This window comes from Uloborus diversus, chromosome 1 (genome assembly GCF_026930045.1).
Source record: "Uloborus diversus isolate 005 chromosome 1, Udiv.v.3.1, whole genome shotgun sequence".
Classification (NCBI taxonomy): domain Eukaryota; kingdom Metazoa; phylum Arthropoda; class Arachnida; order Araneae; family Uloboridae; genus Uloborus; species Uloborus diversus.
In genome coordinates, this window is record NC_072731.1 from 240,486,302 (window position 1) to 240,503,837 (window position 17,536).

The 17,536-nt window shown below is 32.9% G+C and overlaps 1 protein-coding gene across 1 annotated transcript in view; it reads left to right on the forward strand.

Moving 5' to 3' along the window:
• Positions 1-973: 973 nt before the first annotated feature.
• LOC129234213 (uncharacterized) overlaps positions 974-17,536 on the forward strand; it is a 61,567-nt gene continuing 45,004 nt past the window's right edge. Inside the window, exon 1 of the mRNA XM_054868135.1 lies at positions 974-1,230. The gene's annotated coding sequence lies outside the window, so the exon portion shown is untranslated. The remainder of the gene's footprint in view (positions 1,231-17,536) is intronic.

Here is a 17,536-nt window from a genome sequence, read left to right on the forward strand (position 1 = left end):
TATTTCATACCCGGAAATCTCATACTTTTCAAAGTGCACAAGATTTGCAAGCTAGTCACCACAAGGGGAAAGAAAAGAAGAAAGTAAATAAAAGATGAAGAAATGAAGAGAGAGAGAGAGAGAAAGAATAATAAGAAAATTATTTTTTATGTGCATATTTTTACTAGTTTTGTTTCATACTCTAAAATCTCATGCTTTTCAAACTGGATAAGATTTTCAAGCTAACCATCATGAGGAAAATAAGGAAAGTAACTAAATAAAAAGAAGAAGTGAGGGAATGAAAAGAGAGAGAGAAAGAAAGAGTGATGAGAAAGTTTTTATTTTTCAACATATTTTAACAAGGTTTTTTTTTTTTTTTTTCATGCCCGGAAATTTCATCTTTTGAAAGTTCGCAAGATTTGAAAGCTAGTAACCATGAAGAAAATAGAGAAAATAAATAAATTAAAAGGAGAAGAAGAAGAAATTAAATGAAATGAGAGAGTGAAAGATCAATAAACATTTTTTTTTTTTTTTTCATATTTCTGCAAGTTTTATTTTATACCCGGAAATCTCACTTTTAAAAGTGCACAAGATTTGCAAGCTAGTCATCACAAAGGAAACAAAGAAGAAAGTAAGAAAAAAGTAAATAAAAGAAGAAATTAAGAGAGGAAAAGAGAGATAGAAAGAAAAACCAGAGAAAGTGAGCCAAAAGTGAAAGCCGAAGCAAATCGAAGAGAGCGCCGAAGAGAGTCCTCTTTGAAGGTTAGTGTGCTATAGCCCGAGAACCAATTGGAGAGGAGAAATAAAAACAAGTGAAACTGCTATTAGCGCAGTCTTTCTAAAATTAAAAAGGGAAATCAGTAAGTGGGCCGACAGCCGTATATGGCAAGTTTAAGACTTTCTCCCCCAACTTTCTTACAGGTGAGAGACGGCGCATGCGCGATCCCAAGATGCTGCGAATGCCGGAGAACTGTCTACCTTGCCACATTCGATTGTACAACTTCCCGAGAATCAACAGGTTGTGAGGAGAAATCGTTCGGCGCTGGAAAAGAATAAAAACAAGTCGTCTCCAACGCCTCCTCCTTCGGCGAAAGTGGTTATTAAGGAAAATATTAAGTGTGGGACTGCTGTGGCTTTCGGAAATTTTATGCATGGGGGAAGAAGCTGCGATGATTTTTGCTAAGTGTGGCTAAAATGGCTTACCATCTAATTTGGAAGCATGTGCGATGAAACTGGGAGAGAACTGGTTAAGTAAGTAATTTGTTTTCATATTTTAATGTCTTCCTTGCGTGTGTGCGCATCTGGAGAGAAAATGATGGTTAGAACTTTCATTTTGTGTAAATTATTTTAGCAATTTGTAGAATTTCTCATCCAATGAGGTTAAGATGTGATTTTCTGTATTTGTGAAAGATTATATTTCAGTTAATTTTTTTGTATACCTAAAATATTTTTTAAATTAGGTCTTTGTTAACAATTATTATTTAAAGCACAAAAATGTGTTTGTGTCTAGTTTAAACATTTATACTTTTATTTTGTGCATCACAAAAGCATCTGGTGAGAAAATGATTGTTGAAACTTTCATTTTGGGTAAATTATTTTAGCAATCTTTAGGATTTCTCTTCTAATGAGTTTTAGGTGGGATTTTTCAATATTCGTGAAAAATCTAATTTTTAGGTAATTTTTTGGAGACTTAAATTTTATTCAAACTGTGATCCTTGTCAACAATTATTATTTGCACACAGATGTGGAACAAACTTAAAATGTGTGTTAACATATAGTCTAATTTAAACATTTATAGATCTTAGCTTTGTGACTCACAAAATCCTCTGGGGTGAAAATTATAGTTAAATTTTATGTAAATTAATTGGGAAATTTTTGAGATTTCTCATCTAACAAGTTTCAGATGGGATTTTCAGTAAAAATGAAAGTTTATTTTCAGTTAAATTTTTGGCGACATAAAATATCTTTTTTAACTGTAATTTTGGTAAGAATTATAACTTCCAACACACAAATGTGTGGATTTTTCAATATTCGTGAAAAATCTAATTTTTAGGTAATTTTTTGGAGACTTAAATTTTATTCAAACTGTGATCCTTGTCAACAATTATTATTTGCACACAGATGTGGAACAAACTTAAAATGTGTGTTAACATATAGTCTAATTTAAACATTTATAGATCTTAGCTTTGTGACTCACAAAATCCTCTGGGGTGAAAATTATAGTTAAATTTTATGTAAATTAATTGGGAAATTTTTGAGATTTCTCATCTAACAAGTTTCAGATGGGATTTTCAGTAAAAATGAAAGTTTATTTTCAGTTAAATTTTTGGCGACATAAAATATCTTTTTTAACTGTAATTTTGGTAAGAATTATAACTTCCAACACACAAATGTGGGATAAACTTCAAAGATGTAACACACAGTCAAATCAAAACATTTATAGAGTTTTGCTTTGATTATCAAAAAAGTATCTGGGGAGAAAATGATAGTTGAAACATACGTTTTGTGCAAATTAGTTGGGATATTTTTAAGATATCTCATTTAAAGAGTTTAGATATGATTTTCAGAAACTGTGAAAGTCTCTTTTCAGTTAATTTTCCGGAGAGCAAAAATTTTCTTTAAACTGTGATCATTGTTTAGAATTATTATTTAGAGAACATAAACGTCGTACAAAATTTAAAGGCGTGAAAACATATCCTCATGTAAATAATTGCCGATGATCGAATAATCCGGGTGCTTCAACAATGAAACTCGCGCCACGGCATGATAATTTTATAATTTTTTTTTTTTTTTGATAATGTTTAACATGCAGGGAAAGACTTTATTGTGACAAGGCTGAACTCGATCAGGTCACTTAACTGTTTTACTTTTAAGACTGTGTCATTTCAGGGGAATGAAGAAACAAACAAACAAAAAAAAAAAAGTCAACAATAAACGCTACCTACTGGAGTTTAGGGTTAATCCACTAGAGTTAGGGTTACCATTTCAACCTTCAAAATATCACCAAACAGGTAATGGCTTTGCTCAAATGTAGAAACAATTTTCACCCGTCATACCTTGACGGGCGATTTTCTTGTAGCTTAATATAAATCATTTATAGTTTTTAGCTATGTCAGGGCCGTATTTAAAGGGTATGTTTTCAGGGTTCAAACCCTCTCCGAAATTTTTAAAAACTATTCCAAAAAATATCTTTTGTTATCCTTTTTTTCATTTATTTATTTATTTAAATTTCAATTTCACTTGAAAAATAAAATTTTTCTAATTCTTCAAATTTGAAGGTGAATTGAAGAAGTATTGCTTCGAATGCGCGTATACGAGTACACGTATCTATTCTTTTGAATTATTAAAAAGACATCGAATATTTAACAGAAGCGAAGTTATATAGTGTACACATCAGATTTTTTAGTTACGTCATCTTTTACATATGCCTATATTAAGGGGTCTAAGGACCCTTAACCTTCAAATTTTTCGGCTTTCTGAAAAAAATATATGTTTGCCTAATTTGATTCCGAACAATTTGATACTTTATTCAGTACCAAATGCAAAAAAAACATTTCAAGTTATTGAAAAAATGCGTATACCTCCCATAGAGATTTATGTTAACAGCAGCTATTTAAGCATCTTTTTCTCAGGTTGTGTTTTCTCTGGTTTCTCGTTTTGCGTGCGTGATATCTCAGAAAGTTTCTTATATATTTCCGTAAAACTTTTATAATGCATGTTTCTCTGGTTTAGTTTTATGACCTGAACCTAAGTTTTTTTTTTTATTATTCATTCTTTTTTTTTTTTAATTTTATGAGTTAATATCAAAATTTTCCAAAACTTTGGGTGAAATTTTTTTTTTAAATATTAATTTTCATTTTTAGTTAAAATTTAGATTCAGATCATAAAAATAAATCAGACCAAAATGCGTAAAAATTTTTACGGAAATACATAAGAAACTTTCTGAGATATCACGGACGAAAAACGAGAAACCGGCACCTGAGAAAAAGAGGCTTAAACAGCTGCTGTAAACATAAATCTCTATGGGGAAAGTTTACGTATTTTTACGATAACTTGAAAAGTGTTTTGCGTACGGTAATAAATAAGGTATCTAATTGTTCAGAATTAAATTATGCATAACATATATTTTTTTTCCAGAAAACCGATACTTTTGAATGTAAAGGGTCTTTAGACTCCTTAATGCCTCTAAAACAGCCCCCCCCCCCCCCCCTGGCTTGAAGTTACCTAGTTTTAAAAAAATAAATAGAATATATAAATGAAATCAAATTTTATTGATCATACAGATTTCCTGAGCAATGTGTTAGGTAAAACCCTCCCCGATACAAAAGTCTGGTTACGGCCCTGAGCTATGTGCATCACAAAATCCTAGTCCCGAGTCCAGATATAAGGTAAAACCACCAGGTAGTTGACACCCGCACTAGTAGTTGACATAAAAAAGAAAAAGAAATAGAGAAAAAATAAATGAACAAGAAAAGCATCGGCACCAAAAGATAATTTGTGAATAAGCTGAAGTGTAAGCAGTACAAATTGTAACACTCTTTCATAATTTTGTAATTTCTTGTATAATTTGCTGTTATTTTCTTTATAAGTGTCAACTACTAGTGAGGGAGTCAACCACTGGTGGTCTTACCTTAAAGGGAAATTATTTTTTTTATTTAAACACAGGATGAAGAAAATGTTCTTTGATGCTGTCATTTTTAAGTTTTATTTAGCAACTGATTAACCACTGCTACATGGCCTATTTTAAAATAGTTTTCAAAAGACGCACAAAATGCTTGCAATATAGCAACAGCCCGGTTATCACATCCAGAGATAGTAGTTTCGACTCCGTTTGGGCTCATCAGTCTAGAATAGGGAATAACCGAGCTGGAGGCAGAGATCATGGTCACTCGTCTGGTCAGTGCTAATTCTGTATTAGCTACCAGTTTGTTTGGCGCTCTTGGCTTCTTTAAGAGGTTTTCCACCTCCAGCTCAGTCATTCCTATGCCGGGCTAATGAGTACTAATAAGAGGGAGGCACTCCAGCCTCCCTCCAGTCCAGTCGAGCCGATGCAGTCCAACCAAGGACTGCACGAAATTGCAGTCCTCGGCTGGAATTGACTGAGCTGGCGGTATATTTCATGTATTTCTGCCTTAGCCCTGGCTTTAGGGGGGTAACTTACTGAACACACACATTATCATTATTATCATTATATTCCAAGACTGATACCATAGGTTTATGGCAACAAAAATAGGAAATAAAAAAACTTTGATTCGAACCTTTTTAAATATCTTGTAAAGACTGCCTCAAATTCCCACTCAAAATCATTGGTAAATCATCAAAGCTCTTCCGAATTTTATTTTGAGGTAATGCAGAAGCGTCTTTACAAAAAGTAACAGGTGAAATATGAACAGCCCCATTACAATTAGCTGTTCATTTGCAGAGTGGCAACGGCAAACACATGTCTCACCGATACCAGAAACATTGTTTTTCCCATCTCAAAAAGGACCGATTCACTTCAAAAATATTAAAATTAATTATTATGAATATATTATTGGTTGTTAATATATTCACTTCAAAAAGTTTTTACTTCAAAAATGTTATTTTAGCTTAAAAATGTTTTCTTCTGGAAAAGAAACGTACTGACCCGGGTGAGGATCCAACTCGCGCTCACTCAGGAATCGGATTAAGAGACTAACCTGCTCTTGACAGCCCTGCTGAGGTCCGAGTTCCAACCATAGACTAATAATAAGAATAGACCGAGCTATGGCAACCCTTTGCTGCTCATGAACCAAACCATGTGACTAGTGGAGATCCTAGCAACAGCAGGCGTTGATCGTAGAAGACGATCAACTACCGCGAGAAATAAATTAAATAGAATTGATGGAACGCGGAATATTTATGGAGTCCGATTTGCAAATTTGTTATTCCAAGTTGTAAATATTTTGTTAATATAGTGAGTTTTTCGTTTAGATAGTATTGTTCATTTTCTTTAGTCAATTTCAATAACTCTCTAAGCAATTAAAGATGCAAACGCCCAAATAGAATCGGCAAACGGTAAGATTTTTACCTACAATTTCAATTTAAGATTCCGATTAGTACATTTTTGCGTTAACGCAAAACGTTTCCTCCATTGCGTTCACGCCAACGCTGACGTAGCAGTTCCAAATGAAATAAAAGTTACTGAAAACTGTGATCAAAAAATAATTACTAATGTCAAAATAATTCATAACTAAAAGAAAAACAGTTCAATCTCTGCACTTGAAAAAAAATTTATAAGGAAAATACATTACGTCTTAAAATACATGTCGAGTGCCAAACTATAGATAATGTTGCCATCTAGCAACCATGCTGCCAAAGTTTTCGCCAAGCCTTCCACCAGTCACATGATGTATCCATGAACCAATTTTTTCCTCAGCAAGTCTGGGAAAGCTCGGTCTACTCTTAGTATTAGTCTATGGTTCCAACTGAAAGCAATGTGGTAAAGTTACAGTGAGAAGCCGCTAAATTCCAAATGGGGTTGAGGTGAGGTGACGGTGTCGCGAAATGGATGGTTTTCCCCACCTCAAAAATACTCAACGCGCCTAAGAAGTTTTCCCTTCTGAAAAAAAATCAAGTGTTCGGGAGATCTTCTAATCTTCAGAATTTTTTTTCTTTTAAACTATGGGAGAAAATAGCGAAACCTATAAACAAAAATATGCATTTCAATTATCAACAAAGAAAGAGATAACTGATCAAAAACACTTTTTAAAACCAGGTCCATTGTTGCAAAAGTAACTAACTAAATTCCGAAACCACTTATAGTGCATAATGTTGATGAGTTGGTCGCGGATGCAGCTGGCTAAAAAGTAATTGTAGAACATATCAATTGAACAGTCACTGTTGAAATCGTCTTTACGTATCAAACGAAATAAGGAAAATTAAATTGGAAAAAAAAATACTTTGAATTTTGACATCTTGAATTCAAATTATGTTTTTCGCAATCACGAGTGTGTGTGTGTGTGTGTGTGTGTGTGTGTGTAGGCGTGTGTGTTTATGTGTGTGTGTGTGGGGTATATGTGTTTATGTGTAGGGGGTATGTGTACGTGTGTAGGTATGTGTGTTTGTGTCTGCGTGCAGGTATGAGTGTGTGGGTAGTTGTGTGTATGAGTGTTTGTGTGTGTGGGGGGAATGTGTATGTGTGTTTAGGCATACGTGTTTGTGTCTGTGTGCAGGCATGAGTGTGTGGGTAGTTGTGTGTAGGCGTGTGTGTATGTGTAGGTGTATGTATGTATGCATGTGTATATGTGTTTGAGTGTGTGTTTGTGTATGTATGTGTGTGTAGATGTTTGTGTGTGTGTACGTGCGTGTATGTATGCGTGTAAGTGTAGGATATGGACGCAACCTGGAGATGGTTTTTGCTATAGTAGCAGCATCGTGAGGAGCCGGTCGACGGTGATGATGCAGAGGGTGCTGGCGGGAAAATAAAATCATAGGAACGCCAAAAACAGTCAAGTGAGAACAATAAGCAATCGTAATTGCTCAAAAAAAAAAAGAAAAAACTATATTTGTCGTCAAGTACGAAAGAAGTTCATATTTTAAGAGTAATACATCAAAAGCCCAAACAGTAAAAATATCTTTTCCTTCTTTTCAGTTCTAGAGACTATATTTCTTCAAAATCAAAATAATTTCAAACACATTCAGAAAATCTTTCTTGATTTTCGCTTTTAAATGTTAAGATAACAGTTCTTTACGTCCCAGTTTCGTAATTATTCAAAGTTACGAAACATCTAAACCCCAAGACAAACTGAACAACTCTCATCAGAGATCTTTCAGTTCTTTTTAAATTTATTGAGGAGAATATCATATTTCTCTCTTCTTGAATTTAGCCGAATTCACCCGAAAGTTTTCTTGACCATGCTTTCACAAATAGGTCATGTACATAAATAGAATCCCATTCAACGCCAAGTTTGCAATTTGCTCCGGTCACACCTTGCTCTGATATTCATCCAAAAGCAGTTTTCTTGGAGAGGGAATGCATTTCCTTCCAGCAGAGAATGAGTTTAGTGGAGGAAAATAAGGCATAAAAAAGTTAATTGAGTTAATTGTTGAATGGATGGAGTGGAGATAGAAGACGAAGAGCCGAACCTGAAATTAATCTTCGTCTTTCATCTTATTTGAATCGAATAAATCATAAGGTTTGCTTTTTTTTCCTCTCTGCTTTGACGTTTGAGCAAGACCTGAGATTAGATCAGTTTCGGACGTAAATAGCTATTATATGATGTAATGAGTAAATTTATGAAAACAGTTTCGCAATTTAGCAATTGAAATTAATGAGTGGGGCGTAGATATAAAGTACGTTTATGAATGTTTTGACGGTTTTTGAAAATACTACGGTAACAAAAAGTAAACAAAGTGGACGCTCATTACTGGACTGCAAAGTGTAGTTCAATCATTTAATGTAGGCGAAAATATAGCGAAATTAATTTTTGTGATACCTATTTTATCTCGTTTTATATTGCAAGAATTTCAATATTTTGGCTTCCAGGTATTCAAATTAATTATTTCAAAAACAATTTTTCTTATAAAAATTTAAGAAATTGTGTGTGTATCTTCTATAAATCCAATTTTGTGTAAAAGTAAGGGGGGAAACATGAAAGAAGACTTAATATACAGGAAAAATCTCTAAAAACGAAAAAAAAAAAGTAAGTAAACTCAATAATAATGAATTCGTTTTTGACAAATTTAAATTTTTGCAATTTACAACTCACATAAACAGTGCCAGCTGTATTTGGCAATATAAAACAAAAATCGCAGCATTTAACCCATTTGGATTAGTTAAAAAAAACAATATAAATAATTTAAGAACAACTAAGTAAAAACAACATAGTACTGAATTGAATGATAATACTTATTTCTTGCCAACTTAAAAAAGTTCAACTGTTCTACTTTTAATGACAAATAAGCTCTATTAAGAGCGTTAGCGACCCGAAATGGATACATCAGATACTTTATTAGCAAAAAATGCTTCAAAAATAAGACGTGAAATCTACACGTAAGTGTGAGTGGCTGATGAAAGATTTTAATTGCAAAACAATTTCTCATTAAAACCCTTAATTCAACTTTTTATAGCGTCCCCCTTTTTTCAGACGAAAATTGTTACATCATCTTAAATTTTCGTGATAATCTGTTTTCATAAATGCTACTATGGTATTGAAAATTATTTAACGGACTAGAGAAGCAACAGCATATTTTATATAAAGTAGTTTTTCCTTTTTTTGCACCAAGACACATTTTTTAAGTAAAATATTGTAATATGAGCGTGGCCAAAACCAAATTTTTGTTTCAGGGAGGTTTTACCAAACATATTCCTCATGAAGTCTAAATTAAACTTGATTTCGTTCATGTATGCTACTGATTTTGTTACAATTGGTTATTTAAAGCAAATGAAGATGACGAATATATTTAATAAAAGAAAAAAAAACATAATCTCCCTGCTCCCTATTCAATAATTGATGTCTTTTGATTAAATGCGTGTACGTGTACGCGCATTCGAAGAAACACTTCTTAATTCATATTTTATAACAGTAAACAAAAAATAAGTTAAACATAGATATTTTTCCCTTTCAAATTGAAATAATTTATTTATTTATTTATTTATTTATTTATTTATTTTTTTTTTTGCGTTAGCTTTTCAGAATCTGAAGAAACACGCTGTATTGTTTTGTAAAAAGTTTACAATAACAGCAGAACATAAAATAAATACTATAAAACAGCACTATCTTTGTACAATTTTTTAATCATAAAATTTCATTCTTCAAATGATATTCGAAAAAAAAATAATAAAAAATAAATAGTAATACTAATTTTTTCAGCAAAAATGTAAATCAAAAAGCATTTTTTGGAATGATTTTGAACATTTCAAAGGGGATTTGGACCCTAGAAGCCCACTTTTTAAATTTGGCCCTGAATATGTATTAAGATGTTTAATTAGATGTTTAAAATACAAAATTAATGAAATATTAATGTATGGATGGGCTTGCTTTTGAGCGCAAATTTTCTCAAATTGTAGTGTTCTTCTAATGTTTAATTTGTTTTATCTTATACTAGCAAAAATACCGAGCGTTGCCTGGGTCAATAATAATTATGAGAAATAATTGCTACCTTCATTCGTTATTTGTTTTAACTGAAAGAACTCAAAACACACCGCTTTAAAGTGATTAAAAATTGAGCTTCTTTCATACCCATAAAAGTAAAACAGCAAGAAGTATAAATAAAATAGTAAAAGAACAAAATAGTATCCATTTAGGAACGAAAGCACGACATTTAAAGAAATAAAAATTTGAAGAACTTCCAAAAAAGGAAATGAATTTTCACTTGTTTAAAAAAAAGTTATCAGTTGATATTTTTTTTATGAACCTATAGTCTCAAACTATCTCTATAGGGCGTTTGAAGTACAATTGAGGCAGTGAGAAGCAAAGGGATGCAAATGGACATTTTCAAGTGTTGAGTAAAACGCGTTTAAAGATTACATCCTAGGTGGGCTTTCATTGAAATTTTTTTCTAAATCATGCTGTATAGCAGCAACTACCAGGGCAACTAGTACCATCTCTTTCCCCAAGACAGAGGGGAGGTTCACCTACCATGTGTACTGGTTATCTCCAAATTTTTAATTTTGCCATTTACATCCCTTTGCTTCTTATTGCCTCAATTGTTTTAATCATAGACTAATAATAAGAGTAGACCGATCTTTCTCATTCTTGCTGATAAAGAAAATTGGTTCATAGATGTATCATGTGACTAGTGGAAGGGCTTGGCGAAGACTTTGGCAGCATGGTTGCTAGATGGCAGCATTATCTATAGTTTGGCACTCGACATGTATTTTAAGACAATGTGTTTTCATTAAAAAAAACTTCCAGGTGCAGAGATTGAACTGTTTTTCTTTTAGTTATGCATTATTTTGACATTAGTAATAGTTTTTGATCAGTTTTCGGTAACTTTTATTTCATTTGGAGCTGTCAGCATTGGCGTGAACGAAATGGCGTAAACGTTTTGCGTTAACGCAAAAATGTACTAATCGGTATCTTAAATTGAAACTGTAGGTAAAAATCTTACCGTTTGCTGATTCTTCTTGGTCGCTTGCATCTTTTATTGCTTAGAGAGTTATTGAAATTGACTAAAGAAAATGCACAATGCTATCTAAACGAAAAACTCACTCTATTAACAAAATATTTACAACTTAGAATAACAAATTTACAAATCGGACTCCATAAAAGATCATTCTTCCGTGTTCCATCAATTCTATTTATTTTATTTCGCGCTGGCGTTGATCGTCTGCTACGATTAACGCCCGCTGTTGCTAGGATATCCACCAGTCACATGGTTTGGTTTATGAGCAGCAAAAGGGTTGCCATAGCTCGGACTACTCTTATTATTAGTCTATGGTTTTAATAAATGTAGTCGCACATAATATCTCTATACTAGCTTTTGTTATTTTCTGAAATTTCAATTATTGTGAGTTGTTGGTGCAATTTAAAATGTTACCAAATTTGCGGTACTCGTTTTGGGATACCTTAGATAATGCTACCCTCTCCCTACTTTGTAAAATTGTCTATTACTAATTTTCGTCAAAGAGATACTGTCGCCAAATGATGATATACTTTTGGTGACCATGATATAATGCTAAACATTTTCATACGAAATATTTTCAAAATAAGTAGTAAAATTTGGCTATTGTTCGAAATTGCACACTAAGACAAAATAGTGGAAGTTTCTGTGCTGTTTATGGATTTGCCTAATTTAGTTGGTGGATTTGTTCACATTTAAACAAAAATTTTAAGGATTCTTTTAATGGTGATAGTTTGGTTACATGGTGAAAACCGAGAAACAGCATAACGTAGTGTTTAGCTTCAAAAACAGCAATACTTGACAAAATTGCTAAATGCCTCAGCTCTTGATATCTTGGCGCAAAAAAGTTTGCCTTAATTCCTGCTGGTCGATTAGATAATGAATAAGTATCCAATCAACACAAATAAATATTTAAAAAAAAAACATTAATTGCATCAAAGTTGCATCAAAAAGAAGAATAATCAGCCAAATAAATTTATTATTTGCCAATCTTATGCGAAAATGTTTCTTTAAGATTTGAATTGAGAAAAGATTTGAACAGTCAGATGAAAAGCAAAAATATTCAACAATACAACAATTGTAGCTATCGCTAGGGAGTTGAGATGATACACTAAATACTGTATTGAATTGAGGAAAGCCTTTCGAACATGGAACTCAAAAATTTATAACTTGTTTTTTGATTTTACTTAGAAATTTCGAACAGGTGCCATCTTCAGCAGAAAAATCAGAGCTTTCCTTGGACATATAATGTCAATATGCGCAAAAACATTTTTCGCCCTCCTATTAGAGAATTTATATGAAAATAGCACCTTTTTTGGGGGGACGTTGCCCCCCATTACGGGACGAAAAGTACCCTATGTGTTATTCTGATGCATAAGCTATATTATTGTAAAGTTTCATTAAAATCCATTCAGCAGTTTTTACGTGAAAGAATAACAAACATCCTCACAAACTTTCGACAAATAATGGTATTAAGATTATTTGTTTTATTAATGTTGTCAAATATATTTAGTTTAATTTGTTCCATAAATTTGATTTTTCTTCCTTTTGGTTCAAAAAATTTGGTAACAGCTGCGTCCCCGCCACCCCATCCCCCGCTCATAACAACAATTCAATGTCTCCTAGGAAGGGCACCTTTCAGATTGAAAACCACAGTCTTACTTGATTTATTTTCTTGAAGCAACCCACACTCTCCTACATTGTGATGTAGGTAATTTGCGTAAAGGAAAATGCGTCGTCATCTGACTGAGGAAAATAGTTAATGAGATATAATTCAAGAAAATGGTGATGAAATACGGATTCTTTTTAAAGATAATACATGTGATAATAGTTGCTTCATAAGAAGGTAGTCTTTTATTACGTTGGGAAATGTTATTAAAAATGAATATTTTCTTTTCTACTCTTGCGAAAGAGTTAGGTATGCAAAATAACCAACATTTATCGCAAATTAAAGATTTTTCTGAAATTATAGCTAAGCTTCAAAACAAACTATATCATTCGGTAATAAATTGCACAAGCAAAATATTTATTATAATAATCTAAAGGAAAATAAAAAACTAATTAGTACTGAAATAAAAACTTTAATTTCAAGTATCGTCTTTTCTTCACCTTACTGTAAGTAGTGTATACATTTAAAAATTGCCGTAAATATAAAAATTAGTTTCTCGTATAATTTAGTTCGAAAATAAAAGGGTTGTTGCTTAGTTAACAATGTTAATAATTTGCAAAAGATATCTGAATATGTGTGATTGTACTATGTGTATTATTTAACTGGAGATGTTGGATAAAAAATGCAGTTAAAATATAGTCAAAAGATATCTTTCAATAGGCAGTGAGAAGCAAAGTGATGTAAGTGAATTTTCTGAATTTTCGAGTAAAACTCATTTAAAGTTCAGATATTAGGTACGTCTTCATTGAATTTCTTTTCAAAACGATTCTGTACTACCACCAGAGCTACCAGTACCATCTCTTGCCCTAAAACAGAGGAGAGGTTCTCCTACCAATTCCCCCTGATTTATCTCCAAATTTTTCATTTTGGCACTTACATCTCTTTGCTTCTCACTGCCTCAATTGATCCCATAAAAATGTTCGTGCAAGGATTTCTTTACATAATTTTTTTCTAAGAGCGTCTATCATTAGATGATTGCAACGGATTCGAATTTACATCTAGAGTGTAACGCTTTTTTATTCGGTTATTTATGTTTGAATTGTATAAATATAGCCGCAAAATTTCTCAAAAAAAAATGAAACATGTGGTTTAAATGTTCTTGCGGTGAAAGGTCTTTCGAACAGAAAAAAAAAAAAAATGCTTAGTTTGATTCGGATTATCCTTCTAAATTGCATTACCGAGAAAGAGGGTAGACGCACAGATAATTAGACACATCGTTCTCTACCTAAGTATGTTTCAAATTTACGCTTCACAAAAAAAAAAAAAAAAAACAGTCGTCTTTTTCTCCTTTCATGTTACATTTTTGTAGAAGATAAAAGATTTTATTCATAATGAATTTTGATTATTTCCTAATTGATTTCTAATAGTTTTTATTTCATAAGGGAGGAAGCCAAGGGGTACGGGTTGGCGAGCGAAGCGAGCAAGGGGCTCCAGCCTTCTAGTTGTTCTTAATAGGCGTAAACATTTTGTTCCACATACTTTCTGGTCACCCGCCTCCACCTTTGTGAATTTCTGCGTATCAAACGATCTCTATGCCAAACTTGGCACAGATCCGACATAAACTCTGGATTTGTGCAAGGAACACATATACATGCAGCTATAATATATATATATATATACTAGAAAGGCGCTCGTCAAGGTATGACGGGTGAAAATTGCTTCTACATTTGAACGAAGTCATTGCCTGTTTGGTGATGTTTGGATAGTCGAAATTGTAAACCTAAAAATCTCAAATACCTTCTACATTTGAACGAAGTCATTGCCTGTTAGGTGATATTTTGATAGTTGAAATTGTAACCCTAACTCCAATGGATTAACTCTAAACTCCAGTAAGTAGCGTTCATTGTTGACCATTTTTTTGTTTCTTCATTCCCCTGAAATGACACAGTAGTTAAGTTACCGGATCGAGTTCAGCCTTGTCACGACAAAGCCTTTCCCTGCATATACACACACACACACACACACACACATATATATATATATATATATATACATACATAGATGAACAAAACATTTTAAATTGTTTTAATTATTATATAATTGTTTTAATTATAACAAGGATTGGTAAAGGTTTATGTTGTAAGTTGTCCGCTTTTGTCAGGTATAGAATTAGACCCTGAATCATATATGCAACCTCTCTAATGAGTTGACCACTTAAGTACTGCCCCGCAAGAGGTCAATTTACAAACGTTTCACAGTACTAGAGTGCTGCATTTCATTGATTGTTCTTGCTCCGAAAAGTTTACTGTTTTCTGGAAAGATTTCTGTCATAAATTAAATTTGGTCAAAATCCGATATTGGTTGTCCTTGCACCAAGGTAGATATAAGGACACATATATATCAAAGGCCATTTTCTCGTAATTTTACTGAATGTGAAATCTATGTGAATAAATAAAATTCCCAGCCGAGTGGCATTGAAGAAAACAATAAGCTTTGTCTTTCTCACTCATCTAAAATTCTTCTCCAGATATCAAAATTAATTTAAATTATTTTGAATGGATCCGCAGCCTATTATTATACTGTCATTGTTATGTTTGGGCAAACGTGAAAATTGCATAGCTTTAACAATGCGTGATCAAGAATGAAACTGTCCAATGGAACAGGTCATTTATCCTTGGTCATCGTGACCGACTGTGAGTCATGAAACTCATGACTTTAACGAAGAAATAATTTAACTCAGTGGATCTGATGGAGTGATTTGTCAATGGAGTGACGACGTGAAAAGATTGGTTCAATTTGCATGAAAGGTGCAAATTAGTAATAATTATTCATTTATTCTAAATGTGAGCTTACTGATCTAACTTCCCTACTTCTAATATCCGATTAAATATGTTTTGTTCACCTGGAAAAAAGTTTGTTTGATTTCTTGCAGAAGTGTTCGTTTTTAACTCATTTTGTTGATAATATTAAAACAAATTAGTAAAAAATTATAAGAAAAATATAATTATTGAACGTGACGTACGTAAACAATCTTTATAGCTCATCTTTGCTAAAAGTAATAGTCCTAAAAAGGTTGTTATCCTGTGTTTCCTAACCGGTGATACGCAAACTTTTATGGGTTCGCGCGGAAAGGGGTTCGCCAAAATAATATTGTAATGACGGATTAATTGCAAACGTAAAGAGATACGAGTAACGCAATATTGTGATCATTTATTTACTGCACTGTTGAACTTCGCGAGAAGCTGAAAATATGTACAAGAATTAAAACGGATTATATTGCATTTATACCTAAAGAAACAAAATCTTTTCCAAAACCAAGAGATAATCAAAATTTTAATGGTTTCAATTGTGCAGAAAGAAATTATTCGTCAAAGTTTTTTCGCCACGAAAGAAGATGGATATAAGTGTTTCAAATGTGGCTTTTATGGTCATAGTTTATTTGTTACTAATTTGGAAATCTGTTGAAAAGTTACTGTTACTAATTTGGAAATAAAGTGAATTGGTATTCTAAATTAGAAAAATTTTGAGAAACACGGCATCGCTTCGCTAAAAATTTCAATAACGCAATCTGCACCATGACACACTCACCCAATACCAAGGGTGTCCATTGGGGGGGGGGGGGTGCAAGTGGTGGCTCAAGCTCCCCCCCCCCCCCTAGAAATGTGAACTTCCTTGCTTTTAGCGCTTTTTTCTTTGCAAAAATGTAAAAACATTTCTTCTCCAGCCGTTAATGAATAAGTTATTAAAAACGTCAAATTTTAATAACTCCAATCTGCTCTAAAATCAGTTTCCATGGGGAAAATATCCTGCTAAACCATGAGGAAAATACATAAGCCCCCCCCCCCTTACAATTTCGCAAATGGGCGCCCTTGCCCAATACCCACCCTGGTGGTATATATCCACCTTATTTGTAAGCACTTCTGAAGATGCATAGATTTGACTTTCGTACATAATGGAAAACTTAAGTATGATGGAATTTAAACCATGTTAAAAAAAAAGTTTAGCACTTGCGTCCAATGTTCCCTGAAACTTTTTATAAGAAAATGCAGTTGAACATGACACAATCATCGCAAGGAGCATATCGTCGCCTCAGAATAACGGGATTAGATAGATATCTTAATGCTTTTCTGAGGCGACGATATGTGCACGTGCACACATCTGAAACATCATTCGTTAGCTTTCAGAGATCGTTTTCTTAATAGACGCGATATATCTCTATCAAGCAAATTTTGAATTATTGCTTCGGTTTTTCCGAGCCGGGGAAAAAACTGAAAACTTCCGCAATTACCTATCTTCCTCCCAGCTTCCATATCAACTTAAAACCAAAATACACAGATACAGGGGGAATTTACCGCCCTTCAAAAGTTGTCATCGGGGCAAGTGCCCCGGCTTGATCCCCTAAATCCGACACTGTGTATGTAATCCTTTTTTAGAAGATATAATTCAAAAGACCCTCTAATTTTAATAGAGGTAGAAAGTTTCTCATTTAGATATGATGAGGCAGTTCTCTAAAAGTTGATTTTAGAGATTACCCTTTGACTCACTTCTGTTTTAGTGTTTTTTATACTTATCTGAAAGACAAATACAGAAACATATTGAATGAAAGACTCAGAATTTAAGCTAAAGGTTGATCTTTTTGTTACATGCTGTTTGCTGTTCCTTTAACAGTTCTTTTTTTCAAAGTTAATGTATACTTACTAAGAATCAGTTGATTTGTTGAAAAGATTTCATATTTATTTTCGCGTTGCTAGCTATCATTTTAGTTTGTATCAATGTTTGTAACAGATGATTTGTAAATATGCTTTAGTTTTTTTGTTTCGAACTAATATAAACTGTAGGTGAATTTTTTTCCCCCCAAATTTT